The sequence below is a fragment of the Thunnus albacares genome, chromosome 10 (assembly GCF_914725855.1).
Source record: "Thunnus albacares chromosome 10, fThuAlb1.1, whole genome shotgun sequence".
Classification (NCBI taxonomy): Eukaryota; Metazoa; Chordata; class Actinopteri; order Scombriformes; family Scombridae; genus Thunnus; species Thunnus albacares.
In genome coordinates, this window is record NC_058115.1 from 5,003,612 (window position 1) to 5,028,694 (window position 25,083).

The window sequence follows — 25,083 nt, forward strand, 5'->3', positions numbered from 1 at the left end:
AATCTCACTCTGTGTCACTCTACATTGCACGCCGCACTTTTGCCCCAGTTGTCATGGCTGATATGCAGCCATCTGAGACAGGCAGACTGAGGAGGCTGCTGCATTTCTTCTGAGTAATTGGCATTCCACAAAGCAGAGAGAAGGGTGCACCGTTCCCAGCGGCACTGCAATGCCGGGGTCGATGCGTGGAGTGAACGGAGCAAGCCACTTTTTCAACTCCAAGTGCAAAAAATCCTTTTAATATGTTGTCCCCTTATAGAGGACGTATCAGATATTAAACTGATAAGAACAGATACTACACTTGATCTTAGCCAAAAGGCCGAGAAGCGATGAACCCTTGCTGTTTGCTGCCCCGCCCCACCTCCTGCACAGTTCTGGCTCGTCGTGGTGCAGTCGTTTCAAACGACCGCAAGAACGACTGCCGCTTGGCAGCTCCGCCCAGGAGCTCCTTGGTAAGTAGGTAAGTAAGTAAGTAAATAAGTAAGTAAGTGAGCTTTTGTTCATACAGCACTTTTTAAAACACACAGTCACAACGTGCTTTACAGACACGTACACGTGCAAAATCGAAACAGATGGATTAATAAAACAGACAAACACGACACAGAGAGAAATCAACCAAAATGAAATAAAACAGGACACGGGAAGAAGAAGGGAGGTATGCAGAAAGGCTTGCGGACGTCAATGGCCTTTGAGGCGTCTTTGAGGGAGGGACGCCCCACAACAGGGTTAATGTGGGACCTACGGCTAGTTCTGGTTAGAAGTCTAGCTGCTGTATTTTGGATTAACTGTAAACGTTTCAAAGAAGACTGACCGAGGCAGGTGTAGAGGGAGTTACAGTAGCCTAACCGGGAGAAAATGAACGCGTGGATTCATTGTTCAAGAACAACGGGGGACAATATAGGTCTTATTTTTGCAATATTTCTTAACTGAGGAAAACAGGACTGGACAAGCTCATTAACGGGACGGTCAAGCGTCGTATACTGGTCGAAGGTGATACCTTTAGAAGACCTTTGGCCGTGGACTTAAACGTTGGGGTGAAGCGGGCCGATGAACTGAGTAGCAGCGGTGACAAGGATCGGTGCTCCCACACATCTTGTTACGGACAGCTGTTTTTGCTTTTCACAAACACACGAGGCTCTGCCAAACTGCAAAGCCTGCCAAAAATAGATTTAACTCGTGGGTGTTCCTCTCCACGGAAGTCTTTAGTAAAAGGCGAAAGACTTGTACGTTATGAAGAGAAACCAGAGTAAGTACGGCCCGCTCCTCGACAGCAGCCGAAGGAGCCCAGTCGTCCCAGCCACAACCTTCACGGTGAGCCTCACTCACGCCTCCCGGGCCACACCCATTCCCCTACCCCGCACTGCGCTTCAGGGAGTTTTGGGCGCCGGGATTGCTCGTCTGTCACGTCGTTGCCACTAGACCTTCTGGGGCCTGTACTACGAAGCAGGTTCTACACGCCGGGGACATATTTTCCTTAGCTGGCCTCCCCGAGCCTAACATTGGCCACCCGGATAACCAGTACTAGGAAGCTGCCTATCCACGAGGTCAAACGCGACAAAGAAGACCAGGAAATGCAGCCAAAGTACTACCGTCCCCCTCAGGCGCTGGAGAGGAGCAGGAGACATCAGAAGCGGATCAAAATGTGGAAACGCTTCACGATTTTGCGTGTCATCCTTTCGCAGGGGCCATGCTAATCTTCTCTGTATCGAATCCAATTTTTCATACGTGCTGCCGTAGCAAGCACACAAGTCCTCAGGCGCTGCTTCCCTTTTACTACCCCGTGGGCAGAATGGCCCCTTGACCGCGGTGCAGTCTGGAGGATAAGCACGACAAGCGCGAGGGATGGGGCCTTTCTGTCGTTGACATCGCTGTGTTTTCAGTTGCTATCAACTGCCTGCTACTTCTTCGCGCATGCTTGTGAAAATCACAAAGTGGGTAAGGCCAGAAATGGCCTGGTGCCAAATGAGGGGGCCACGCACAATTTGTCTGTCACGCAGGAGGCTTCATTTGGGCCCCAAAGCTAAGCATCCACTCCTATGACGCATGACAGGACGGCTCTGAGCATCTGCCTGTGGCGTGTGTCCGACCTTGGTTGTCGCCCTTCTCTGAAAGCCAGCAGGGGGTGCCGGACTAGATGGCCCATTGGGTCAAAGTTTTACTCGAGGCCCTTTTTCGGGTAAGGCCGAGCCAACGACATTCTTGAGAATGTCGCGTTCGGTATGCACAATATATATATTCTACATGTAACCGGCAAGAAACTTTGTCAGAGAGCAGGAACCTGTGATTGACATACCCCGCCGCAATGCTGAGGATTGGTTTTCAGACGCGGGCTACCAGACAACAAAAGTAGGCAGGTGGCCGCAGACACTCCAGTGAGGACAAACGCAGGGAAAATGCTGTGCAGATTCCACGTGTATTTCGCAGCTATTTGCAACACGGCAACGTTCCCTCTCTGTCATGTTTGTCTGCTAATCAAATCAGAGGTGCAAATCTCACTCTGTGTCACTCTACATTGCACGCCGCACTTTTGCCCCAGTTGTCATGGCTGATATGCAGCCATCTGAGACGGGCAGACTGAGGAGGCTGCTGCATTTCTTCTGAGTAATTGGCATTCCACAAAGCAGAGAGAAGGGTGCACCGTTCCCAGCGGCACTGCAATGCCGGGTCGATGCGTGGAGTGAACGGAGCAAGCCCCTTTTTCAACTCCAAGTGCAAAAAATCCTTTTAATATGTTGTCCCCTTATAGAGGACGTATCAGATATTAAACTGATAAGAACAGATACTACACTTGATCTTAGCCAAAAGGCCGAGAAGCGATGAACCCTTGCTGTTTGCTGCCCCGCCCCACCTCCTGCACAGTTCTGGCTCGTCGTGGTGCAGTCGTTTCAAACGACCGCAAGAACGACTGCCGCTTGGCAGCTCCGCCCAGGAGCTCCTTGGTAAGTAGGTAAGTAAGTAAGTAAGTAAGTAAGTAAATAAGTAAGTAAGTGAGCTTTTGTTCATACAGCACTTTTTAAAACACACAGTCACAACGTGCTTTACAGACACATACACGTGCAAAATCGAAACAGATGGATTAATAAAACAGACAAACACGACACAGAGAGAAATCAACCAAAATGAAATAAAACAGGACACGGGAAGAAGAAGGGAGGTATGCAGAAAGGCTTGCGGACGTCAATGGCCTTTGAGGCGTCTTTGAGGGAGGGACGCCCCACAACAGGGTTAATGTGGGACCTACGGCTAGTTCTGGTTAGAAGTCTAGCTGCTGTATTTTGAATTAACTGTAAACGTTTCAAAGAAGACTGACCGAGGCAGGTGTAGAGGGAGTTACAGTAGCCTAACCGGGAGAAAATGAACGCGTGGATTCATTGTTCAAGAACAACGGGGGACAATATAGGTCTTCTTTTTGCAATATTTCTTAACTGAGGAAAACAGGACTGGACAAGCTCATTAACGGGACGGTCAAGCGTCGTATACTGGTCGAAGGTGATACCTTTAGAAGACCTTTGGCCGTGGACTTAAACGTTGGGGTGAAGCGGGCCGATGAACTGAGTAGCAGCGGTGACAAGGATCGGTGCTCCCACACATCTTGTTACGGACAGCTGTTTTTGCTTTTCACAAACACACGAGGCTCTGCCAAACTGCAAAGCCTGCCAAAAATAGATTTAACTCGTGGGTGTTCCTCTCCACGGAAGTCTTTAGTAAAAGGCGAAAGACTTGTACGTTATGAAGAGAAACCAGAGTAAGTACGGCCCGCTCCTCGACAGCAGCCGAAGGAGCCCAGTCGTCCCAGCCACAACCTTCACGGTGAGCCTCACTCACGCCTCCCGGGCCACACCCATTCCCCTACCCCGCACTGCGCTTCAGAGAGTTTTGGGCGCCGGGATTGCTCGTCTGTCACGTCGTTGCCACTAGACCTTCTGGGGCCTGTACTACGAAGCAGGTTCTACACGCCGGGGACATATTTTCCTTAGCTGGCCTCCCCGAGCCTAACATTGGCCACCCGGATAACCAGTACTAGGAAGCTGCCTATCCACGAGGTCAAACGCGACAAAGAAGACCAGGAAATGCAGCCAAAGTACTACCGTCCCCCTCAGGCGCTGGAGAGGAGCAGGAGACATCAGAAGCGGATCAAAATGTGGAAACGCTTCACGATTTTGCGTGTCATCCTTTCGCAGGGGCCATGCTAATCTTCTCTGTATCGAATCCAATTTTTCATACGTGCTGCCGTAGCAAGCACACAAGTCCTCAGGCGCTGCTTCCCTTTTACTACCCCGTGGGCAGGATGGCCCCTTGACCGCGGTGCAGTCTGGAGGATAAGCACGACAAGCGCGAGGGATGGGGCCTTTCTGTCGTTGACATCGCTGTGTTTTCAGTTGCTATCAACTGCCTGCTACTTCTTCGCGCATGCTTGTGAAAATCACAAAGTGGGTAAGGCCAGAAATGGCCTGGTGCCAAATGAGGGGGCCACGCACAATTTGTCTGTCACGCAGGAGGCTTCATTTGGGCCCCAAAGCTAAGCATCCACTCCTATGACGCATGACAGGACGGCTCTGAGCATCTGCCTGTGGCGTGTGTCCGACCTTGGTTGTCGCCCTTCTCTGAAAGCCAGCAGGGGGTGCCGGACTAGATGGCCCATTGGGTCAAAGTTTTACTCGAGGCCCTTTTTCGGGTAAGGCCGAGCCAACGACATTCTTGAGAATGTCGCGTTCGGTATGCACAATATATATATTCTACATGTAACCGGCAAGAAACTTTGTCAGAGAGCAGGAACCTGTGATTGACATACCCCGCCGCAATGCTGAGGATTGGTTTTCAGACGCGGGCTACCAGACAACAAAAGTAGGCAGGTGGCCGCAGACACTCCAGTGAGGACAAACGCAGGGAAAATGCTGTGCAGATTCCACGTGTATTTCGCAGCTATTTGCAACACGGCAACGTTCCCTCTCTGTCATGTTTGTCTGCTAATCAAATCAGAGGTGCAAATCTCACTCTGTGTCACTCTACATTGCACGCCGCACTTTTGCCCCAGTTGTCATGGCTGATATGCAGCCATCTGAGACGGACAGACTGAGGAGGCTGCTGCATTTCTTCTGAGTAATTGGCATTCCACAAAGCAGAGAGAAGAGTGCACCGTTCCCAGCGGCACTGCAATGCCGGGTCGATGCGTGGAGTGAACGGAGCAAGCCCCTTTTTCAACTCCAAGTGCAAAAAATCCTTTTAATATGTTGTCCCCTTATAGAGGACGTATCAGATATTAAACTGATAAGAACAGATACTACACTTGATCTTAGCCAAAAGGCCGAGAAGCGATGAACCCTTGCTGTTTGCTGCCCCGCCCCACATCCTGCACAGTTCTGGCTCGTCGTGGTGCAGTCGTTTCAAACGACCGCAAGAACGACTGCCGCTTGGCAGCTCCGCCCAGGAGCTCCTTGGTAAGTAGGTAAGTAAGTAAGTAAGTAAGTAAATAAGTAAGTAAGTGAGCTTTTGTTCATACAGCACTTTTTAAAACACACAGTCACAACGTGCTTTACAGACACATACACGTGCAAAATCGAAACAGATGGATTAATAAAACAGACAAACACGACACAGAGAGAAATCAACCAAAATGAAATAAAACAGGACACGGGAAGAAGAAGGGAGGTATGCAGAAAGGCTTGCGGACGTCAATGGCCTTTGAGGCGTCTTTGAGGGAGGGAAGCCCCACAACAGGGTTAATGTGGGACCTACGGCTAGTTCTGGTTAGAAGTCTAGCTGCTGTATTTTGGATTAACTGTAAACGTTTCAAAGAAGACTGACCGAGGCAGGTGTAGAGGGAGTTACAGTAGCCTAACCGGGAGAAAATGAACGCGTGGATTCATTGTTCAAGAACAACGGGGGACAATATAGGTCTTATTTTTGCAATATTTCTTAACTGAGGAAAACAGGACTGGACAAGCTCATTAACGGGACGGTCAAGCGTCGTATACTGGTCGAAGGTGATACCTTTAGAAGACCTTTGGCCGTGGACTTAAACGTTGGGGTGAAGCGGGCCGATGAACTGAGTAGCAGCGGTGACAAGGATCGGTGCTCCCACACATCTTGTTACGGACAGCTGTTTTTGCTTTTCACAAACACACGAGGCTCTGCCAAACTGCAAAGCCTGCCAAAAATAGATTTAACTCGTGGGTGTTCCTCTCCACGGAAGTCTTTAGTAAAAGGCGAAAGACTTGTACGTTATGAAGAGAAACCAGAGTAAGTACGGCCCGCTCCTCGACAGCAGCCGAAGGAGCCCAGTCGTCCCAGCCACAACCTTCACGGTGAGCCTCACTCACGCCTCCCGGGCCACACCCATTCCCCTACCCCGCACTGCGCTTCAGGGAGTTTTGGGCGCCGGGATTGCTCGTCTGTCACGTCGTTGCCACTAGACCTTCTGGGGCCTGTACTACGAAGCAGGTTCTACACGCCGGGGACATATTTTCCTTAGCTGGCCTCCCCGAGCCTAACATTGGCCACCCGGATAACCAGTACTAGGAAGCTGCCTATCCACGAGGTCAAACGCGACAAAGAAGACCAGGAAATGCAGCCAAAGTACTACCGTCCCCCTCAGGCGCTGGAGAGGAGCAGGAGACATCAGAAGCGGATCAAAATGTGGAAACGCTTCACGATTTTGCGTGTCATCCTTTCGCAGGGGCCATGCTAATCTTCTCTGTATCGAATCCAATTTTTCATACGTGCTGCCGTAGCAAGCACACAAGTCCTCAGGCGCTGCTTCCCTTTTACTACCCCGTGGGCAGAATGGCCCCTTGACCGCGGTGCAGTCTGGAGGATAAGCACGACAAGCGCGAGGGATGGGGCCTTTCTGTCGTTGACATCGCTGTGTTTTCAGTTGCTATCAACTGCCTGCTACTTCTTCGCGCATGCTTGTGAAAATCACAAAGTGGGTAAGGCCAGAAATGGCCTGGTGCCAAATGAGGGGGCCACGCACAATTTGTCTGTCACGCAGGAGGCTTCATTTGGGCCCCAAAGCTAAGCATCCACTCCTATGACGCATGACAGGACGGCTCTGAGCATCTGCCTGTGGCGTGTGTCCGACCTTGGTTGTCGCCCTTCTCTGAAAGCCAGCAGGGGGTGCCGGACTAGATGGCCCATTGGGTCAAAGTTTTACTCGAGGCCCTTTTTCGGGTAAGGCCGAGCCAACGACATTCTTGAGAATGTCGCGTTCGGTATGCACAATATATATATTCTACATGTAACCGGCAAGAAACTTTGTCAGAGAGCAGGAACCTGTGATTGACATACCCCGCCGCAATGCTGAGGATTGGTTTTCAGACGCGGGCTACCAGACAACAAAAGTAGGCAGGTGGCCGCAGACACTCCAGTGAGGACAAACGCAGGGAAAATGCTGTGCAGATTCCACGTGTATTTCGCAGCTATTTGCAACACGGCAACGTTCCCTCTCTGTCATGTTTGTCTGCTAATCAAATCAGAGGTGCAAATCTCACTCTGTGTCACTCTACATTGCACGCCGCACTTTTGCCCCAGTTGTCATGGCTGATATGCAGCCATCTGAGACGGGCAGACTGAGGAGGCTGCTGCATTTCTTCTGAGTAATTGGCATTCCACAAAGCAGAGAGAAGGGTGCACCGTTCCCAGCAGCACTGCAATGCCGGGTCGATGCGTGGAGTGAACGGAGCAAGCCACTTTTTCAACTCCAAGTGCAAAAAATCCTTTTAATATGTTGTCCCCTTATAGAGAACGTATCAGATATTAAACTGATAAGAACAGATACTACACTTGATCTTAGCCAAAAGGCCGAGAAGCGATGAACCCTTGCTGTTTGCTGCCCCGCCCCACCTCCTGCACAGTTCTGGCTCGTCGTGGTGCAGTCGTTTCAAACGACCGCAAGAACGACTGCCGCTTGGCAGCTCCGCCCAGGAGCTCCTTGGTAAGTAGGTAAGTAAGTAAGTAAGTAAGTAAGTAAGTAAGTAAATAAGTAAGTAAGTGAGCTTTTGTTCATACAGCACTTTTTAAAACACACAGTCACAACGTGCTTTACAGACACATACACGTGCAAAATCGAAACAGATGGATTAATAAAACAGACAAACACGACACAGAGAGAAATCAACCAAAATGAAATAAAACAGGACACGGGAAGAAGAAGGGAGGTATGCAGAAAGGCTTGCGGACGTCAATGGCCTTTGAGGCGTCTTTGAGGGAGGGACGCCCCACAACAGGGTTAATGTGGGACCTACGGCTAGTTCTGGTTAGAAGTCTAGCTGCTGTATTTTGAATTAACTGTAAACGTTTCAAAGAAGACTGACCGAGGCAGGTGTAGAGGGAGTTACAGTAGCCTAACCGGGAGAAAATGAACGCGTGGATTCATTGTTCAAGAACAACGGGGGACAATATAGGTCTTCTTTTTGCAATATTTCTTAACTGAGGAAAACAGGACTGGACAAGCTCATTAACGGGACGGTCAAGCGTCGTATACTGGTCGAAGGTGATACCTTTAGAAGACCTTTGGCCGTGGACTTAAACGTTGGGGTGAAGCGGGCCGATGAACTGAGTAGCAGCGGTGACAAGGATCGGTGCTCCCACACATCTTGTTACGGACAGCTGTTTTTGCTTTTCACAAACACACGAGGCTCTGCCAAACTGCAAAGCCTGCCAAAAATAGATTTAACTCGTGGGTGTTCCTCTCCACGGAAGTCTTTAGTAAAAGGCGAAAGACTTGTACGTTATGAAGAGAAACCAGAGTAAGTACGGCCCGCTCCTCGACAGCAGCCGAAGGAGCCCAGTCGTCCCAGCCACAACCTTCACGGTGAGCCTCACTCACGCCTCCCGGGCCACACCCATTCCCCTACCCCGCACTGCGCTTCAGGGAGTTTTGGGCGCCGGGATTGCTCGTCTGTCACGTCGTTGCCACTAGACCTTCTGGGGCCTGTACTACGAAGCAGGTTCTACACGCCGGGGACATATTTTCCTTAGCTGGCCTCCCCGAGCCTAACATTGGCCACCCGGATAACCAGTACTAGGAAGCTGCCTATCCACGAGGTCAAACGCGACAAAGAAGACCAGGAAATGCAGCCAAAGTACTACCGTCCCCCTCAGGCGCTGGAGAGGAGCAGGAGACATCAGAAGCGGATCAAAATGTGGAAACGCTTCACGATTTTGCGTGTCATCCTTTCGCAGGGGCCATGCTAATCTTCTCTGTATCGAATCCAATTTTTCATACGTGCTGCCGTAGCAAGCACACAAGTCCTCAGGCGCTGCTTCCCTTTTACTACCCCGTGGGCAGGATGGCCCCTTGACCGCGGTGCAGTCTGGAGGATAAGCACGACAAGCGCGAGGGATGGGGCCTTTCTGTCGTTGACATCGCTGTGTTTTCAGTTGCTATCAACTGCCTGCTACTTCTTCGCGCATGCTTGTGAAAATCACAAAGTGGGTAAGGCCAGAAATGGCCTGGTGCCAAATGAGGGGGCCACGCACAATTTGTCTGTCACGCAGGAGGCTTCATTTGGGCCCCAAAGCTAAGCATCCACTCCTATGACGCATGACAGGACGGCTCTGAGCATCTGCCTGTGGCGTGTGTCCGACCTTGGTTGTCGCCCTTCTCTGAAAGCCAGCAGGGGGTGCCGGACTAGATGGCCCATTGGGTCAAAGTTTTACTCAAGGCCCTTTTTCGGGTAAGGCCGAGCCGACGACATTCTTGAGAATGTCGCGTTCGGTATGCACAATATATATATTCTACATGTAACCGGCAAGAAACTTTGTCAGAGAGCAGGAACCTGTGATTGACATACCCCGCCGCAATGCTGAGGATTGGTTTTCAGACGCGGGCTACCAGACAACAAAAGTAGGCAGGTGGCCGCAGACACTCCAGTGAGGACAAACGCAGGGAAAATGCTGTGCAGATTCCACGTGTATTTCGCAGCTATTTGCAACACGGCAACGTTCCCTCTCTGTCACGTTTGTCTGCTAATCAAATCAGAGGTGCAAATCTCACTCTGTGTCACTCTACATTGCACGCCGCACTTTTGCCCCAGTTGTCATGGCTGATATGCAGCCATCTGAGACAGGCAGACTGAGGAGGCTGCTGCATTTCTTCTGAGTAATTGGCATTCCACAAGGCAGAGAGAAGGGTGCACCGTTCCCAGCGGCACTGCAATGCCGGGTCGATGCGTGGAGTGAACGGAGCAAGCCACTTTTTCAACTCCAAGTGCAAAAAATCCTTTTAATATGTTGTCCCCTTATAGAGGACGTATCAGATATTAAACTGATAAGAACAGATACTACACTTGATCTTAGCCAAAAGGCCGAGAAGCGATGAACCCTTGCTGTTTGCTGCCCCGCCCCACCTCCTGCACAGTTCTGGCTCGTCGTGGTGCAGTCGTTTCAAACGACCGCAAGAACGACTGCCGCTTGGCAGCTCCGCCCAGGAGCTCCTTGGTAAGTAGGTAAGTAAGTAAGTAAGTAAGTAAATAAGTAAGTAAGTGAGCTTTTGTTCATACAGCACTTTTTAAAACACACAGTCACAACGTGCTTTACAGACACATACACGTGCAAAATCGAAACAGATGGATTAATAAAACAGACAAACACGACACAGAGAGAAATCAACCAAAATGAAATAAAACAGGACACGGGAAGAAGAAGGGAGGTATGCAGAAAGGCTTGCGGACGTCAATGGCCTTTGAGGCGTCTTTGAGGGAGGGACGCCCCACAACAGGGTTAATGTGGGACCTACGGCTAGTTCTGGTTAGAAGTCTAGCTGCTGTATTTTGGATTAACTGTAAACGTTTCAAAGAAGACTGACCGAGGCAGGTGTAGAGGGAGTTACAGTAGCCTAACCGGGAGAAAATGAACGCGTGGATTCATTGTTCAAGAACAACGGGGGACAATATAGGTCTTATTTTTGCAATATTTCTTAACTGAGGAAAACAGGACTGGACAAGCTCATTAACGGGACGGTCAAGCGTCGTATACTGGTCGAAGGTGATACCTTTAGAAGACCTTTGGCCGTGGACTTAAACGTTGGGGTGAAGCGGGCCGATGAACTGAGTAGCAGCGGTGACAAGGATCGGTGCTCCCACACATCTTGTTACGGACAGCTGTTTTTGCTTTTCACAAACACACGAGGCTCTGCCAAACTGCAAAGCCTGCCAAAAATAGATTTAACTCGTGGGTGTTCCTCTCCACGGAAGTCTTTAGTAAAAGGCGAAAGACTTGTACGTTATGAAGAGAAACCAGAGTAAGTACGGCCCGCTCCTCGACAGCAGCCGAAGGAGCCCAGTCGTCCCAGCCACAACCTTCACGGTGAGCCTCACTCACGCCTCCCGGGCCACACCCATTCCCCTACCCCGCACTGCGCTTCAGGGAGTTTTGGGCGCCGGGATTGCTCGTCTGTCACGTCGTTGCCACTAGACCTTCTGGGGCCTGTACTACGAAGCAGGTTCTACACGCCGGGGACATATTTTCCTTAGCTGGCCTCCCCGAGCCTAACATTGGCCACCCGGATAACCAGTACTAGGAAGCTGCCTATCCACGAGGTCAAACGCGACAAAGAAGACCAGGAAATGCAGCCAAAGTACTACCGTCCCCCTCAGGCGCTGGAGAGGAGCAGGAGACATCAGAAGCGGATCAAAATGTGGAAACGCTTCACGATTTTGCGTGTCATCCTTTCGCAGGGGCCATGCTAATCTTCTCTGTATCGAATCCAATTTTTCATACGTGCTGCCGTAGCAAGCACACAAGTCCTCAGGCGCTGCTTCCCTTTTACTACCCCGTGGGCAGAATGGCCCCTTGACCGCGGTGCAGTCTGGAGGATAAGCACGACAAGCGCGAGGGATGGGGCCTTTCTGTCGTTGACATCGCTGTGTTTTCAGTTGCTATCAACTGCCTGCTACTTCTTCGCGCATGCTTGTGAAAATCACAAAGTGGGTAAGGCCAGAAATGGCCTGGTGCCAAATGAGGGGGCCACGCACAATTTGTCTGTCACGCAGGAGGCTTCATTTGGGCCCCAAAGCTAAGCATCCACTCCTATGACGCATGACAGGACGGCTCTGAGCATCTGCCTGTGGCGTGTGTCCGACCTTGGTTGTCGCCCTTCTCTGAAAGCCAGCAGGGGGTGCCGGACTAGATGGCCCATTGGGTCAAAGTTTTACTCGAGGCCCTTTTTCGGGTAAGGCCGAGCCAACGACATTCTTGAGAATGTCGCGTTCGGTATGCACAATATATATATTCTACATGTAACCGGCAAGAAACTTTGTCAGAGAGCAGGAACCTGTGATTGACATACCCCGCCGCAATGCTGAGGATTGGTTTTCAGACGCGGGCTACCAGACAACAAAAGTAGGCAGGTGGCCGCAGACACTCCAGTGAGGACAAACGCAGGGAAAATGCTGTGCAGATTCCACGTGTATTTCGCAGCTATTTGCAACACGGCAACGTTCCCTCTCTGTCATGTTTGTCTGCTAATCAAATCAGAGGTGCAAATCTCACTCTGTGTCATTCTACATTGCACGCCGCACTTTTGCCCCAGTTGTCATGGCTGATATGCAGCCATCTGAGACGGGCAGACTGAGGAGGCTGCTGCATTTCTTCTGAGTAATTGGCATTCCACAAAGCAGAGAGAAGGATGCACCGTTCCCAGCGGCACTGCAATGCCGGGTCGATGCGTGGAGTGAACGGAGCAAGCCACTTTTTCAACTCCAAGTGCAAAAAATCCTTTTAATATGTTGTCCCCTTATAGAGAACGTATCAGATATTAAACTGATAAGAACAGATTTTTTTTTTCTTTCGAAAAAATTTATTGACACTCATTTCAAACACATTTCATCAAAGTTGTTCATATTCATGACATAAAAGTTACCTTGAAAATGCAATTCATAAATAAATAAATAAATAAATAAATCAGTGTGATCTGTAAAACCACATTTAAAACAATAAAACTTTTGTTTTAAGAGGTATTACAGATAAAAGCAGCATTGTCACAGGTAAAAGCCATTCATAAAACACTTCTCATGTGGATGACAGTATGTTTTGAGTGTCCATTTTAAAAGTCTTTAAAAAGGAGTGCATTTCGTTAAGATGTTTTTGCCAGGTCCTTCTTTGTGCAGGAGCGCAGTGAGTCCCTACCAAGGGTAACTCATTCCGCTCTCCCAAACAACGGGTCTCTCGGGATCCTGTCGTGGTGGTCAGAGGAGACCTTCACCCTGATGCTCCTTCCCACCTGCCTCACCCGGAGAGCCAGGCCGCCGCTGCTTTGACCTTTTAGCGTGTAGCTCCGGCTCCTTCCTCCGAATGGGCACAGAGGCGATGCTTCTTTGTGGTTGTGTCCTAGGCCCGCCGCCAGCAGCTCCGGCCGCTTGGGCCGTGGCTGCGGCCATCCGGATCACAGCCACGGGGGGGATCTGCATGTGCTTTCTTACCAGCAAGTTTCTGGAGGTCCACATGGCGTCTTTGATGGCAGCTAGGGTGAGCCACTGCTTGGCAAAGTCATTCTTTTTTATCGCTGTTTGGCTCACCCCATAGAGCACTAGTTGTGCTGTGAGGACCTCCCTTGCTGGCAAGTACGGGAATTGTAAGGAGCCGGCTGTTGCCCACTGGTCTACGGCAGCACTGCACTCCCAGAGCAGATGCCTCACCGACTCAGGCGCGCCACAACCAGGTCGGGGGCAGGTTGAGAGCGTTGACATGCCCCGGGAGTGCATAACGGACCTGACTGGGAGGATCTCATGAGCCACCATCCATGACAGGTCCCGGAGTCTGTTTGAAAGAGCGGAATGGTTGACGTTGCGCCAAACTGTCGAGGGCTCGCCGAATGCGAGCCCGCGCACTGGACTCACTGGTTCCCGCTCCTGCACAACAGAAATCAGAGACCGATGGTTATTTAAAATATGCAACTCCTCCTGCTCCAAGTTAAAATGCTTTAAAAACGTCTGGATAAAAGCATAAACCGGTGGCAGGTTAAAAGACACAGGCACTTTAAGATCTGTGGGTAAAAACTTCATCTTTCTGAGGTAAGATCCCATCCAGAATCGCGTCATTGCTTTTGTCTTGGGGTTTCCGGATGGGTCTGTAGCTATTTTGAGGTGCAGTGTTGTGTATCTACTTCCTAAAAACAGATATAGATCGGGCACTCCTTTTCCTCCTTTTTCTTTTGGCTTCTTCATGATCTCTCTTCTTAGCCTTTCCCACTTCGAGCCCCACAGAAAATAAAAGATGGCTCGGTCCAGATCTAAAAGCACTCTCCTAGGTGGGATAAAAACAGAACTGATCAGTAAAAGCAAAGGTAAAATCACTGCTTTAATGATTAAAACCTTTCCTTCCATGGTCAGTCCTCTAAGTCCCCAGTACCCTAGTCTTTGCCGTACTTTCCCTACCACGTCTGGCCAATTTGTTCTACCTCCCCCTTCCCTGTCAAATTTAATCCCCAGTATTTTCTGGTCAGTCTGGGTCATAGTCAAAGGGAGTCCTGTCGTCTCAGTCGCTGTCCATGGTCCATAAAACTGGGCTTGGGTCTTGCCTCTGTTTAATTTAGACCCAGAGGCCCGTCCAAACCAGTCAGTCAAGTCCAGCGTCCTGTTGACAGATAAAAGGTCAGTGCATAAAATGTTCACGTCGTCCATATATAAAACACACTTGGTGACAAGTCCCCCGCTCCCTGGAACTCCCACCCCATTGATTCGTTGGTCCCTTCTCAAGACCTGTGCCAGTGGTTCTATACAGGTGACATAGAGGAGGGCAGATAACGGACAACCCTGACGGACGCCGCAGTTGATATCGACTGCTTTTGTCAGATGCCCGTTAACAACGAATTTGCTGGTAATGCCCCGGTACAGCAATCCCACCCAAGCTATAAACCTCTCTGGGAACCCCATTTTTAGCAGTACCTGGAAAAGGTACTGGTGCGAGACCCGATCAAAGGCTTTCTCAAAATCTAGATTGAGTACTACTAGCCGGATGTTTCTGTCTCTCGCGTAACAGATGGTGTCTCGGATCAGTACGAGGCTGTCGGTGATCTTCCTCCCCGGGATGGCACAGGCTTGATCCGGGTGAATCACCTCTTCTAAAACCAAGGACATACGTGATGCTAAAACTTTACTAAAAAGTTTGCAGTCAAAATTTAAAAGTGTGATAGGTCTCCAGTTCTTCAGGTCAGTCTTGTCTTTCTTTTTGTGAAGAAGAGTCACTATCCCTACTCTAAAACTGTCAGGAAGTCGGTAAAAATGCTCAAAATCCATAAAAACAGTAAGCAAGTCAGGTGCTAAAATGTCCCAAAAAGTCAAATAAAATTCCAAGGGAAGTCCATCTTGTCCTGGGGACTTCCCTTTCTTAAAACTCATAAGACATTTATTTAACTCAAAAATACTAAAATCTTGGGATAAAAGCACACTGTCCTTTACTGTGTTTTCAATGAATTTTAAGACTTCAGTCATGGTGTCCATTTCAATGTTTTTTTCCTTGTACAATTCTCCATAAAAATTTTCAACCGTTTCATTAATCTCTTCCATTGTGTTAGCCGTGCACCCATTGTCTTTTCTTAGTTTTAAAATGTTCCCCCCTTTATTTAAAATTTTCTTGAAGAAATATCGAGTGCACTTCTCCCCCTCTTCTATTTCCCGTTCCCTGCTCCTTAAAATGACACCCTTACTTTTTATTTCTGCTAAAACCAACATCTCTGTTTTAATTTGTTTAATCTCCTCATTAAAATCCATTCCATTTTGATTTAGTTTAAAATAGCGCTGTAGTCTTTTTTGCAGTCCCATCATGCGTCTGTCTTCTTTACTCTTTTTTCTCTTACCTGCTTTTCTGAAGAAAGTCTGGGTCTTTCCCTTCACCATTTCCCACCAGTGTGCACGTGAATCGTAAAAGTCTTGAAGGGTCTGCCACTCTTGGTACTGCTCCCTGTATTGATTTATGAGCTCCTTATCTTCTAACAGGGAGCAGTTGAGTTTCCACAGACCACTTCCTAATGTCACACCCGAAGAGAATGAAAGGGTGCAGGAAAGCATTAGGTGATCGGAGAAGAAAACAGGGGTCAATCTAGCATCGGTTGGTGGGCAGTCCCGTGTAAAAATGTAGTCGATGCGAGAGGCTCTGGTGCCATCACCACTGAACCAGGTGAAGCCTTCCTCTCTGGGATGCATGGTTTTAAAACAGTCCTGGAGTTTAAAATCCTTGCAAATGCCCTGTAATAAAACCGATGTTTTATCCACTTTAAAATTATCCCCTGCTCCCTTCCTATCATTTCTACTTAAAATACAGTTAAAATCACCCCCTACAACTAATGGTACCCTACCTAGCATGTGGAACTGCAGGTCTTCTAAAAGGTCATACCTGTCATTCTTCTCATTAAAGCCATAAATATTTAAAAGGTTAAAATCCTGTCCCATAAAAGTCAAATGTGTTAAAAGTGCCCGACCGTCTCTCACCACAGTGCTGCCCTTCACCAGAACTTGAGGATTTTTTATTAAAATGGCCACTCCATCGTTCTTGTTTTGATTTGACCCGCTCCATATTGATGATTTTGGCCACATATTCTCCCACTGTCTGTACTGTTTTAAAAACGGTAGGCCACATTCCTGTATTAAAAACACATCTGACTTAAAAGAATGAAGGAAGGATAAAACACTTTGGGCTCTAACTCTCGACTTCACACTTCTCACATTGATGGTTGAGAAGGTGAGTGTCATGAGTATGGTTAAAAACAACAGGTATGAAATTTTAAAAGACTAAAAAGGAGATTAAAACATTAAAATACCTTAAAAAGTAAAACAAATGTTAGGCAATTTCTTGTGAATGTAGCTCTTCCTTCACTCCCACTGGTGAAGAGTGAAGGGGTTGAGCTCCATTCCCCGATCGGACTCTGGGGGTTGGCCTTGGACACAGTGTCGCATTTAATTTTGAGTCTCTAGGGGTTGATTGCAGAGCTATTGTTAAAAACGAGACCTCATTTGGTGAACTGGAGGGGAAGACTCTGGGTTCCTCCACAGATGAACTGTCTGAGAAAATCCCAACTCTTCCCCTCTTCTCTGAGACTACAGGAGACTCAGAGGACAATTCTGATGCAGGCCTCTTTGATTGCTGGGCTGCGGGGAGGGGGGCATCCTCGCTGTCTTCTTGTGATTGGACTTCTTCACATTCAGAGCTAGCTCCGCCCTCTGCCTGCATCACCCCATCCTCCACAGAACTCTCCACTGGTGGGGCTGTTGTAGGCCCCTCCCCCACTCCCGCCTCACCTGATTCCTCTCCTCCAATCACAGGATTTGGCGGGAGATTTGAATTTTCCTGCCCAGCCTCTTCTGGTAGCTCTCTTAACAGTTCAGCTTGTCCGCCATTTTTCACATTTTCCATTTGCTTTGCTGCCTTCAATTTGTTGGCAAAAGACTTGGGGCAATCTCTGAAGAGGTGGTTTGAGTCTCCACAAAGATTACACCGTCTGCCATTGGAGCACTCCTCAAAGGTGTGCCCAATTTCTCTACATTTCCCACAAACAATCTGCTGGCATGCTTCTGCCAGGTGCCCATGCTCACCACACTTGCGGCAGAGCTTGGGCTGACCCTGGTAGTGAATGTAGCCCCTGTTTTCTCCCAGAACTACCATGGATGGCAGATGTTTCAAGCCTTGGAATCCTTGGGGGTCCTGCCATTGTTGGATGGGGACCCTCCAAGCGCAATTCCAAATGCCATCCTCATCTCTCACTTTGGTAGCCTGGCCTTTAACGGTGCAGTATCTCCCCAGCCACAAACAAATGTCCTCTGCATTCACTGTCTCATTGAACATCCTAACAATAACCGTTTTCAAAGCATTATCAGTCAGTTTCTCAACATTGAAAGCAGAAAACTGGGGTTTCACATTTTCAAAGCGTGTCCAGAACTCTCTTAGCAAAACAGCAGATCGAAAACTTACATCAAAGCCTTTGTTGTTTGGCAAGGTCAATATACAATTCAGGTCCTCTGGTTTAAAGTTCAATGTTTTCTGAACTAGCTTCCGGGAAAAGTCTAGTCTTGACATCGCTAGAAGCTTTCCATCTCTCTCTTGGAAGATAAAACGGACACTGTGGTGCCTCCGCATGCCGGCATGGGTGGCCGACATGGTGGAGGCACCACAAGTTAAAACAACTAAAAGCAACTAAAACCTTTAAAAGTGCAAATAAATATGCTAAAAAGCTCAAAAACACCAATAAATAACTAAAATACCTTAAAACCAACCAAAGTAAAGGAAAAAAAAGAGACTTACCTTTCTGTCTGGCTTGGTCAAGATGTTACTTACCGCAGAGTACAGTTAGACAGTCCTCTGAGCCAATGAATTCCTATTTGTGCAAGATGTACAACTACAAATAGAGTTGGTATACTTTACACAAGGAATGAAGAGAATATCCTCCCAAGCAGTAGTAAGAAATTAATGCCACAACAGGCAAGAATTTTTACCACCAACAGGAGGCGACCGCAGTCTTAGCCAAAAGGCCGAGAAGCGATGAACCCTTGCTGTTTGCTGCCCCGCCCCACCTCCTGCACAGTTCTGGCTCGTCGTGGTGCAGTCGTTTCAAACGACCGCAAGAACGACTGCCGCTTGGCAGCTCCGCCCAGGAGCTCCTTGGTAAGTAGGTAAGTAAGTAAGTAAGTAAGTAAGTAAGTAAGTAAATAAGTAAGTAAGTGAGCTTTTGTTCATACAGCACTTTTTAAAACACACAGTCACAACGTGCTTTACAGACACATACACGTGCAAAATCGAAACAGATGGATTAATAAAACAGACAAACACGACACAGAGAGAAATCAACCAAAATGAAATAAAACAGGACACGGGAAGAAGAAGGGAGGTATGCAGAAAGGCTTGCGGACGTCAATGGCCTTTGAGGCGTCTTTGAGGGAGGGACGCCCCACAACAGGGTTAATGTGGGACCTACGGCTAGTTCTGGTTAGAAGTCTAGCTGCTGTATTTTGAATTAACTGTAAACGTTTCAAAGAAGACTGACCGAGGCAGGTGTAGAGGGAGTTACAGTAGCCTAACCGGGAGAAAATGAACGCGTGGATTCATTGTTCAAGAACAACGGGGGACAATATAGGTCTTCTTTTTGCAATATTTCTTAACTGAGGAAAACAGGACTGGACAAGCTCATTAACGGGACGGTCAAGCGTCGTATACTGGTCGAAGGTGATACCTTTAGAAGACCTTTGGCCGTGGACTTAAACGTTGGGGTGAAGCGGGCCGATGAACTGAGTAGCAGCGGTGACAAGGATCGGTGCTCCCACACATCTTGTTACGGACAGCTGTTTTTGCTTTTCACAAACACACGAGGCTCTGCCAAACTGCAAAGCCTGCCAAAAATAGATTTAACTCGTGGGTGTTCCTCTCCACGGAAGTCTTTAGTAAAAGGCGAAAGACTTGTACGTTATGAAGAGAAACCAGAGTAAGTACGGCCCGCTCCTCGACAGCAGCCGAAGGAGCCCAGTCGTCCCAGCCACAACCTTCACGGTGAGCCTCACTCACGCCTCCCGGGCCACACCCATTCCCCTACCCCGCACTGCGCTTCAGGGAGTTTTGGGCGCCGGGATTGCTCGTCTGTCACGTTGTTGCCACTAGACCTTCTGGGGCCTGTACTACGAAGCAGGTTCTACACGCCGGGGACATATTTTCCTTAGCTGGCCTCCCCGAGCCTAACATTGGCCACCCGGATAACCAGTACTAGGAAGCTGCCTATCCACGAGGTCAAACGCGACAAAGAAGACCAGGAAATGCAGCCAAAGTACTACCGTCCCCCTCAGGCGCTGGAGAGGAGCAGGAGACATCAGAAGCGGATCAAAATGTGGAAACGCTTCACGATTTTGCGTGTCATCCTTTCGCAGGGGCCATGCTAATCTTCTCTGTATCGAATCCAATTTTTCATACGTGCTGCCGTAGCAAGCACACAAGTCCTCAGGCGCTGCTTCCCTTTTACTACCCCGTGGGCAGGATGGCCCCTTGACCGCGGTGCAGTCTGGAGGATAAGCACGACAAGCGCGAGGGATGGGGCCTTTCTGTCGTTGACATCGCTGTGTTTTCAGTTGCTATCAACTGCCTGCTACTTCTTCGCGCATGCTTGTGAAAATCACAAAGTGGGTAAGGCCAGAAATGGCCTGGTGCCAAATGAGGGGGCCACGCACAATTTGTCTGTCACGCAGGAGGCTTCATTTGGGCCCCAAAGCTAAGCATCCACTCCTATGACGCATGACAGGACGGCTCTGAGCATCTGCCTGTGGCGTGTGTCCGACCTTGGTTGTCGCCCTTCTCTGAAAGCCAGCAGGGGGTGCCGGACTAGATGGCCCATTGGGTCAAAGTTTTACTCAAGGCCCTTTTTCGGGTAAGGCCGAGCCGACGACATTCTTGAGAATGTCGCGTTCGGTATGCACAATATATATATTCTACATGTAACCGGCAAGAAACTTTGTCAGAGAGCAGGAACCTGTGATTGACATACCCCGCCGCAATGCTGAGGATTGGTTTTCAGACGCGGGCTACCAGACAACAAAAGTAGGCAGGTGGCCGCAGACACTCCAGTGAGGACAAACGCAGGGAAAATGCTGTGCAGATTCCACGTGTATTTCGCAGCTATTTGCAACACGGCAACGTTCCCTCTCTGTCACGTTTGTCTGCTAATCAAATCAGAGGTGCAAATCTCACTCTGTGTCACTCTACATTGCACGCCGCACTTTTGCCCCAGTTGTCATGGCTGATATGCAGCCATCTGAGACAGGCAGACTGAGGAGGCTGCTGCATTTCTTCTGAGTAATTGGCATTCCACAAGGCAGAGAGAAGGGTGCACCGTTCCCAGCGGCACTGCAATGCCGGGTCGATGCGTGGAGTGAACGGAGCAAGCCACTTTTTCAACTCCAAGTGCAAAAAATCCTTTTAATATGTTGTCCCCTTATAGAGGACGTATCAGATATTAAACTGATAAGAACAGATACTACACTTGATCTTAGCCAAAAGGCCGAGAAGCGATGAACCCTTGCTGTTTGCTGCCCCGCCCCACCTCCTGCACAGTTCTGGCTCGTCGTGGTGCAGTCGTTTCAAACGACCGCAAGAACGACTGCCGCTTGGCAGCTCCGCCCAGGAGCTCCTTGGTAAGTAGGTAAGTAAGTAAGTAAGTAAGTAAATAAGTAAGTAAGTGAGCTTTTGTTCATACAGCACTTTTTAAAACACACAGTCACAACGTGCTTTACAGACACATACACGTGCAAAATCGAAACAGATGGATTAATAAAACAGACAAACACGACACAGAGAGAAATCAACCAAAATGAAATAAAACAGGACACGGGAAGAAGAAGGGAGGTATGCAGAAAGGCTTGCGGACGTCAATGGCCTTTGAGGCGTCTTTGAGGGAGGGACGCCCCACAACAGGGTTAATGTGGGACCTACGGCTAGTTCTGGTTAGAAGTCTAGCTGCTGTATTTTGGATTAACTGTAAACGTTTCAAAGAAGACTGACCGAGGCAGGTGTAGAGGGAGTTACAGTAGCCTAACCGGGAGAAAATGAACGCGTGGATTCATTGTTCAAGAACAACGGGGGACAATATAGGTCTTATTTTTGCAATATTTCTTAACTGAGGAAAACAGGACTGGACAAGCTCATTAACGGGACGGTCAAGCGTCGTATACTGGTCGAAGGTGATACCTTTAGAAGACCTTTGGCCGTGGACTTAAACGTTGGGGTGAAGCGGGCCGATGAACTGAGTAGCAGCGGTGACAAGGATCGGTGCTCCCACACATCTTGTTACGGACAGCTGTTTTTGCTTTTCACAAACACACGAGGCTCTGCCAAACTGCAAAGCCTGCCAAAAATAGATTTAACTCGTGGGTGTTCCTCTCCACGGAAGTCTTTAGTAAAAGGCGAAAGACTTGTACGTTATGAAGAGAAACCAGAGTAAGTACGGCCCGCTCCTCGACAGCAGCCGAAGGAGCCCAGTCGTCCCAGCCACAACCTTCACGGTGAGCCTCACTCACGCCTCCCGGGCCACACCCATTCCCCTACCCCGCACTGCGCTTCAGGGAGTTTTGGGCGCCGGGATTGCTCGTCTGTCACGTCGTTGCCACTAGACCTTCTGGGGCCTGTACTACGAAGCAGGTTCTACACGCCGGGGACATATTTTCCTTAGCTGGCCTCCCCGAGCCTAACATTGGCCACCCGGATAACCAGTACTAGGAAGCTGCCTATCCACGAGGTCAAACGCGACAAAGAAGACCAGGAAATGCAGCCAAAGTACTACCGTCCCCCTCAGGCGCTGGAGAGGAGCAGGAGACATCAGGAGCGGATCAAAATGTGGAAACGCTTCATGATTTTGCGTGTCATCCTTTCGCAGGGGCCATGCTAATCTTCTCTGTATCGAATCCAATTTTTCATACGTGCTGCCGTAGCAAGCACACAAGTCCTCAGGCGCTGCTTCCCTTTTACTACCCCGTGGGCAGAATGGCCCCTTGACCGCGGTGCAGTCTGGAGGATAAGCACGACAAGCGCGAGGGATGGGGCCTTTCTGTCGTTGACATCGCTGTGTTTTCAGTTGCTATCAACTGCCTGCTACTTCTTCGCGCATGCTTGTGAAAATCACAAAGTGGGTAAGGCCAGAAATGGCCTGGTGCCAAATGAGGGGGCCACGCACAATTTGTCTGTCACGCAGGAGGCTTCATTTGGGCCCCAAAGCTAAGCATCCACTCCTATGACGCATGACAGGACGGCTCTGAGCATCTGCCTGTGGCGTGTGTCCGACCTTGGTTGTCGCCCTTCTCTGAAAGCCAGCAGGGGGTGCCGGACTAGATGGCCCATTGGGTCAAAGTTTTACTCGAGGCCCTTTTTCGGGTAAGGCCGAGCCGACGACATTCTTGAGAATGTCGCGTTCGGTATGCACAATATATATATTCTACATGTAACCGGCAAGAAACTTTGTCAGAGAGCAGGAACCTGTGATTGACATACCCCGCCGCAATGCTGAGGATTGGTTTTCAGACGCGGGCTACCAGACAACAAAAGTAGGCAGGTGGCCGCAGACACTCCAGTGAGGACAAACGCAGGGAAAATGCTGTGCAGATTCCACGTGTATTTCGCAGCTATTTGCAACACGGCAACGTTCCCTCTCTGTCATGTTTGTCTGCTAATCAAATCAGAGGTGCAAATCTCACTCTGTGTCACTCTACATTGCACGCCGCACTTTTGCCCCAGTTGTCATGGCTGATATGCAGCCATCTGAGAGGGACAGACTGAGGAGGCTGCTGCATTTCTTCTGAGTAATTGGCATTCCACAAAGCAGAGAGAAGGGTGCACCGTTCCCAGCGGCACTGCAATGCCGGGTCGATGCGTGGAGTGAACGGAGCAAGCCCCTTTTTCAACTCCAAGTGCAAAAAATCCTTTTAATATGTTGTCCCCTTATAGAGGACGTATCAGATATTAAACTGATAAGAACAGATACTACACTTGATCTTAGCCAAAAGGCCGAGAAGCGATGAACCCTTGCTGTTTGCTGCCCCGCCCCACCTCCTGCACAGTTCTGGCTCGTCGTGGTGCAGTCGTTTCAAACGACCGCAAGAACGACTGCCGCTTGGCAGCTCCGCCCAGGAGCTCCTTGGTAAGTAGGTAAGTAAGTAAGTAAGTAAGTAAATAAGTAAGTAAGTGAGCTTTTGTTCATACAGCACTTTTTAAAACACACAGTCACAACGTGCTTTACAGACACATACACGTGCAAAATCGAAACAGATGGATTAATAAAACAGACAAACACGACACAGAGAGAAATCAACCAAAATGAAATAAAACAGGACACGGGAAGAAGAAGGGAGGTATGCAGAAAGGCTTGCGGACGTCAATGGCCTTTGAGGCGTCTTTGAGGGAGGGACGCCCCACAACAGGGTTAATGTGGGACCTACGGCTAGTTCTGGTTAGAAGTCTAGCTGCTGTATTTTGAATTAACTGTAAACGTTTCAAAGAAGACTGACCGAGGCAGGTGTAGAGGGAGTTACAGTAGCCTAACCGGGAGAAAATGAACGCGTGGATTCATTGTTCAAGAACAACGGGGGACAATATAGGTCTTCTTTTTGCAATATTTCTTAACTGAGGAAAACAGGACTGGACAAGCTCATTAACGGGACGGTCAAGCGTCGTATACTGGTCGAAGGTGATACCTTTAGAAGACCTTTGGCCGTGGACTTAAACGTTGGGGTGAAGCGGGCCGATGAACTGAGTAGCAGCGGTGACAAGGATCGGTGCTCCCACACATCTTGTTACGGACAGCTGTTTTTGCTTTTCACAAACACACGAGGCTCTGCCAAACTGCAAAGCCTGCCAAAAATAGATTTAACTCGTGGGTGTTCCTCTCCACGGAAGTCTTTAGTAAAAGGCGAAAGACTTGTACGTTATGAAGAGAAACCAGAGTAAGTACGGCCCGCTCCTCGACAGCAGCCGAAGGAGCCCAGTCGTCCCAGCCACAACCTTCACGGTGAGCCTCACTCACGCCTCCCGGGCCACACCCATTCCCCTACCCCGCACTGCGCTTCAGGGAGTTTTGGGCGCCGGGATTGCTCGTCTGTCACGTCGTTGCCACTAGACCTTCTGGGGCCTGTACTACGAAGCAGGTTCTACACGCCGGGGACATATTTTCCTTAGCTGGCCTCCCCGAGCCTAACATTGGCCACCCGGATAACCAGTACTAGGAAGCTGCCTATCCACGAGGTCAAACGCGACAAAGAAGACCAGGAAATGCAGCCAAAGTACTACCGTCCCCCTCAGGCGCTGGAGAGGAGCAGGAGACATCAGAAGCGGATCAAAATGTGGAAACGCTTCACGATTTTGCGTGTCATCCTTTCGCAGGGGCCATGCTAATCTTCTCTGTATCGAATCCAATTTTTCATACGTGCTGCCGTAGCAAGCACACAAGTCCTCAGGCGCTGCTTCCCTTTTACTACCCCGTGGGCAGAATGGCCCCTTGACCGCGGTGCAGTCTGGAGGATAAGCACGACAAGCGCGAGGGATGGGGCCTTTCTGTCGTTGACATCGCTGTGTTTTCAGTTGCTATCAACTGCCTGCTACTTCTTCGCGCATGCTTGTGAAAATCACAAA

At 49.3% G+C, this 25,083-nt stretch overlaps 23 non-coding genes and 1 pseudogene across 23 annotated transcripts; all 24 read right to left on the reverse strand.

Annotated features, from left to right (window-relative positions):
• Positions 1-139: 139 nt before the first annotated feature.
• Positions 140-331, reverse strand: LOC122991240. Its single transcript, XR_006405656.1, has one exon. It is a non-coding gene; the product is annotated as a U2 spliceosomal RNA (small nuclear RNA).
• An 803-nt stretch (positions 332-1,134) lies between these two features.
• LOC122991307 lies at positions 1,135-1,250 on the reverse strand. The gene has a single exon (XR_006405710.1). It is a non-coding gene; the product is annotated as a U5 spliceosomal RNA (small nuclear RNA).
• Positions 1,251-1,637: 387 nt separating this feature from the next.
• LOC122991389 lies at positions 1,638-1,744 on the reverse strand. Its single transcript, XR_006405787.1, has one exon. It is a non-coding gene; the product is annotated as a U6 spliceosomal RNA (small nuclear RNA).
• Positions 1,745-2,627: 883 nt separating this feature from the next.
• LOC122991152 lies at positions 2,628-2,818 on the reverse strand. The gene has a single exon (XR_006405571.1). It is a non-coding gene; the product is annotated as a U2 spliceosomal RNA (small nuclear RNA).
• An 815-nt stretch (positions 2,819-3,633) lies between these two features.
• LOC122991308 lies at positions 3,634-3,749 on the reverse strand. Its single transcript, XR_006405711.1, has one exon. It is a non-coding gene; the product is annotated as a U5 spliceosomal RNA (small nuclear RNA).
• Positions 3,750-4,136: 387 nt separating this feature from the next.
• Positions 4,137-4,243, reverse strand: LOC122991390. Its single transcript, XR_006405788.1, has one exon. It is a non-coding gene; the product is annotated as a U6 spliceosomal RNA (small nuclear RNA).
• An 883-nt stretch (positions 4,244-5,126) lies between these two features.
• On the reverse strand, positions 5,127-5,317 carry LOC122991199. Its single transcript, XR_006405615.1, has one exon. It is a non-coding gene; the product is annotated as a U2 spliceosomal RNA (small nuclear RNA).
• An 811-nt stretch (positions 5,318-6,128) lies between these two features.
• On the reverse strand, positions 6,129-6,244 carry LOC122991309. The gene has a single exon (XR_006405712.1). It is a non-coding gene; the product is annotated as a U5 spliceosomal RNA (small nuclear RNA).
• A 387-nt stretch (positions 6,245-6,631) lies between these two features.
• LOC122991391 lies at positions 6,632-6,738 on the reverse strand. The gene has a single exon (XR_006405789.1). It is a non-coding gene; the product is annotated as a U6 spliceosomal RNA (small nuclear RNA).
• An 883-nt stretch (positions 6,739-7,621) lies between these two features.
• On the reverse strand, positions 7,622-7,812 carry LOC122991235. Its single transcript, XR_006405651.1, has one exon. It is a non-coding gene; the product is annotated as a U2 spliceosomal RNA (small nuclear RNA).
• An 823-nt stretch (positions 7,813-8,635) lies between these two features.
• Positions 8,636-8,751, reverse strand: LOC122991310. Its single transcript, XR_006405713.1, has one exon. It is a non-coding gene; the product is annotated as a U5 spliceosomal RNA (small nuclear RNA).
• Positions 8,752-9,138: 387 nt separating this feature from the next.
• LOC122991392 lies at positions 9,139-9,245 on the reverse strand. Its single transcript, XR_006405790.1, has one exon. It is a non-coding gene; the product is annotated as a U6 spliceosomal RNA (small nuclear RNA).
• Positions 9,246-10,128: 883 nt separating this feature from the next.
• Positions 10,129-10,319, reverse strand: LOC122991214. The gene has a single exon (XR_006405630.1). It is a non-coding gene; the product is annotated as a U2 spliceosomal RNA (small nuclear RNA).
• Positions 10,320-11,130: 811 nt separating this feature from the next.
• Positions 11,131-11,246, reverse strand: LOC122991311. Its single transcript, XR_006405714.1, has one exon. It is a non-coding gene; the product is annotated as a U5 spliceosomal RNA (small nuclear RNA).
• A 387-nt stretch (positions 11,247-11,633) lies between these two features.
• Positions 11,634-11,740, reverse strand: LOC122991393. The gene has a single exon (XR_006405791.1). It is a non-coding gene; the product is annotated as a U6 spliceosomal RNA (small nuclear RNA).
• Positions 11,741-12,623: 883 nt separating this feature from the next.
• LOC122991257 lies at positions 12,624-12,803 on the reverse strand (annotated as a pseudogene).
• Positions 12,804-19,296: 6,493 nt separating this feature from the next.
• On the reverse strand, positions 19,297-19,412 carry LOC122991313. The gene has a single exon (XR_006405716.1). It is a non-coding gene; the product is annotated as a U5 spliceosomal RNA (small nuclear RNA).
• A 387-nt stretch (positions 19,413-19,799) lies between these two features.
• Positions 19,800-19,906, reverse strand: LOC122991394. Its single transcript, XR_006405792.1, has one exon. It is a non-coding gene; the product is annotated as a U6 spliceosomal RNA (small nuclear RNA).
• Positions 19,907-20,789: 883 nt separating this feature from the next.
• Positions 20,790-20,980, reverse strand: LOC122991215. Its single transcript, XR_006405631.1, has one exon. It is a non-coding gene; the product is annotated as a U2 spliceosomal RNA (small nuclear RNA).
• Positions 20,981-21,791: 811 nt separating this feature from the next.
• On the reverse strand, positions 21,792-21,907 carry LOC122991314. The gene has a single exon (XR_006405717.1). It is a non-coding gene; the product is annotated as a U5 spliceosomal RNA (small nuclear RNA).
• A 387-nt stretch (positions 21,908-22,294) lies between these two features.
• Positions 22,295-22,401, reverse strand: LOC122991454. The gene has a single exon (XR_006405851.1). It is a non-coding gene; the product is annotated as a U6 spliceosomal RNA (small nuclear RNA).
• Positions 22,402-23,284: 883 nt separating this feature from the next.
• On the reverse strand, positions 23,285-23,475 carry LOC122991153. Its single transcript, XR_006405572.1, has one exon. It is a non-coding gene; the product is annotated as a U2 spliceosomal RNA (small nuclear RNA).
• An 811-nt stretch (positions 23,476-24,286) lies between these two features.
• On the reverse strand, positions 24,287-24,402 carry LOC122991316. The gene has a single exon (XR_006405718.1). It is a non-coding gene; the product is annotated as a U5 spliceosomal RNA (small nuclear RNA).
• A 387-nt stretch (positions 24,403-24,789) lies between these two features.
• On the reverse strand, positions 24,790-24,896 carry LOC122991396. Its single transcript, XR_006405794.1, has one exon. It is a non-coding gene; the product is annotated as a U6 spliceosomal RNA (small nuclear RNA).
• Between the last annotated feature and the right edge of the window lie 187 nt (positions 24,897-25,083).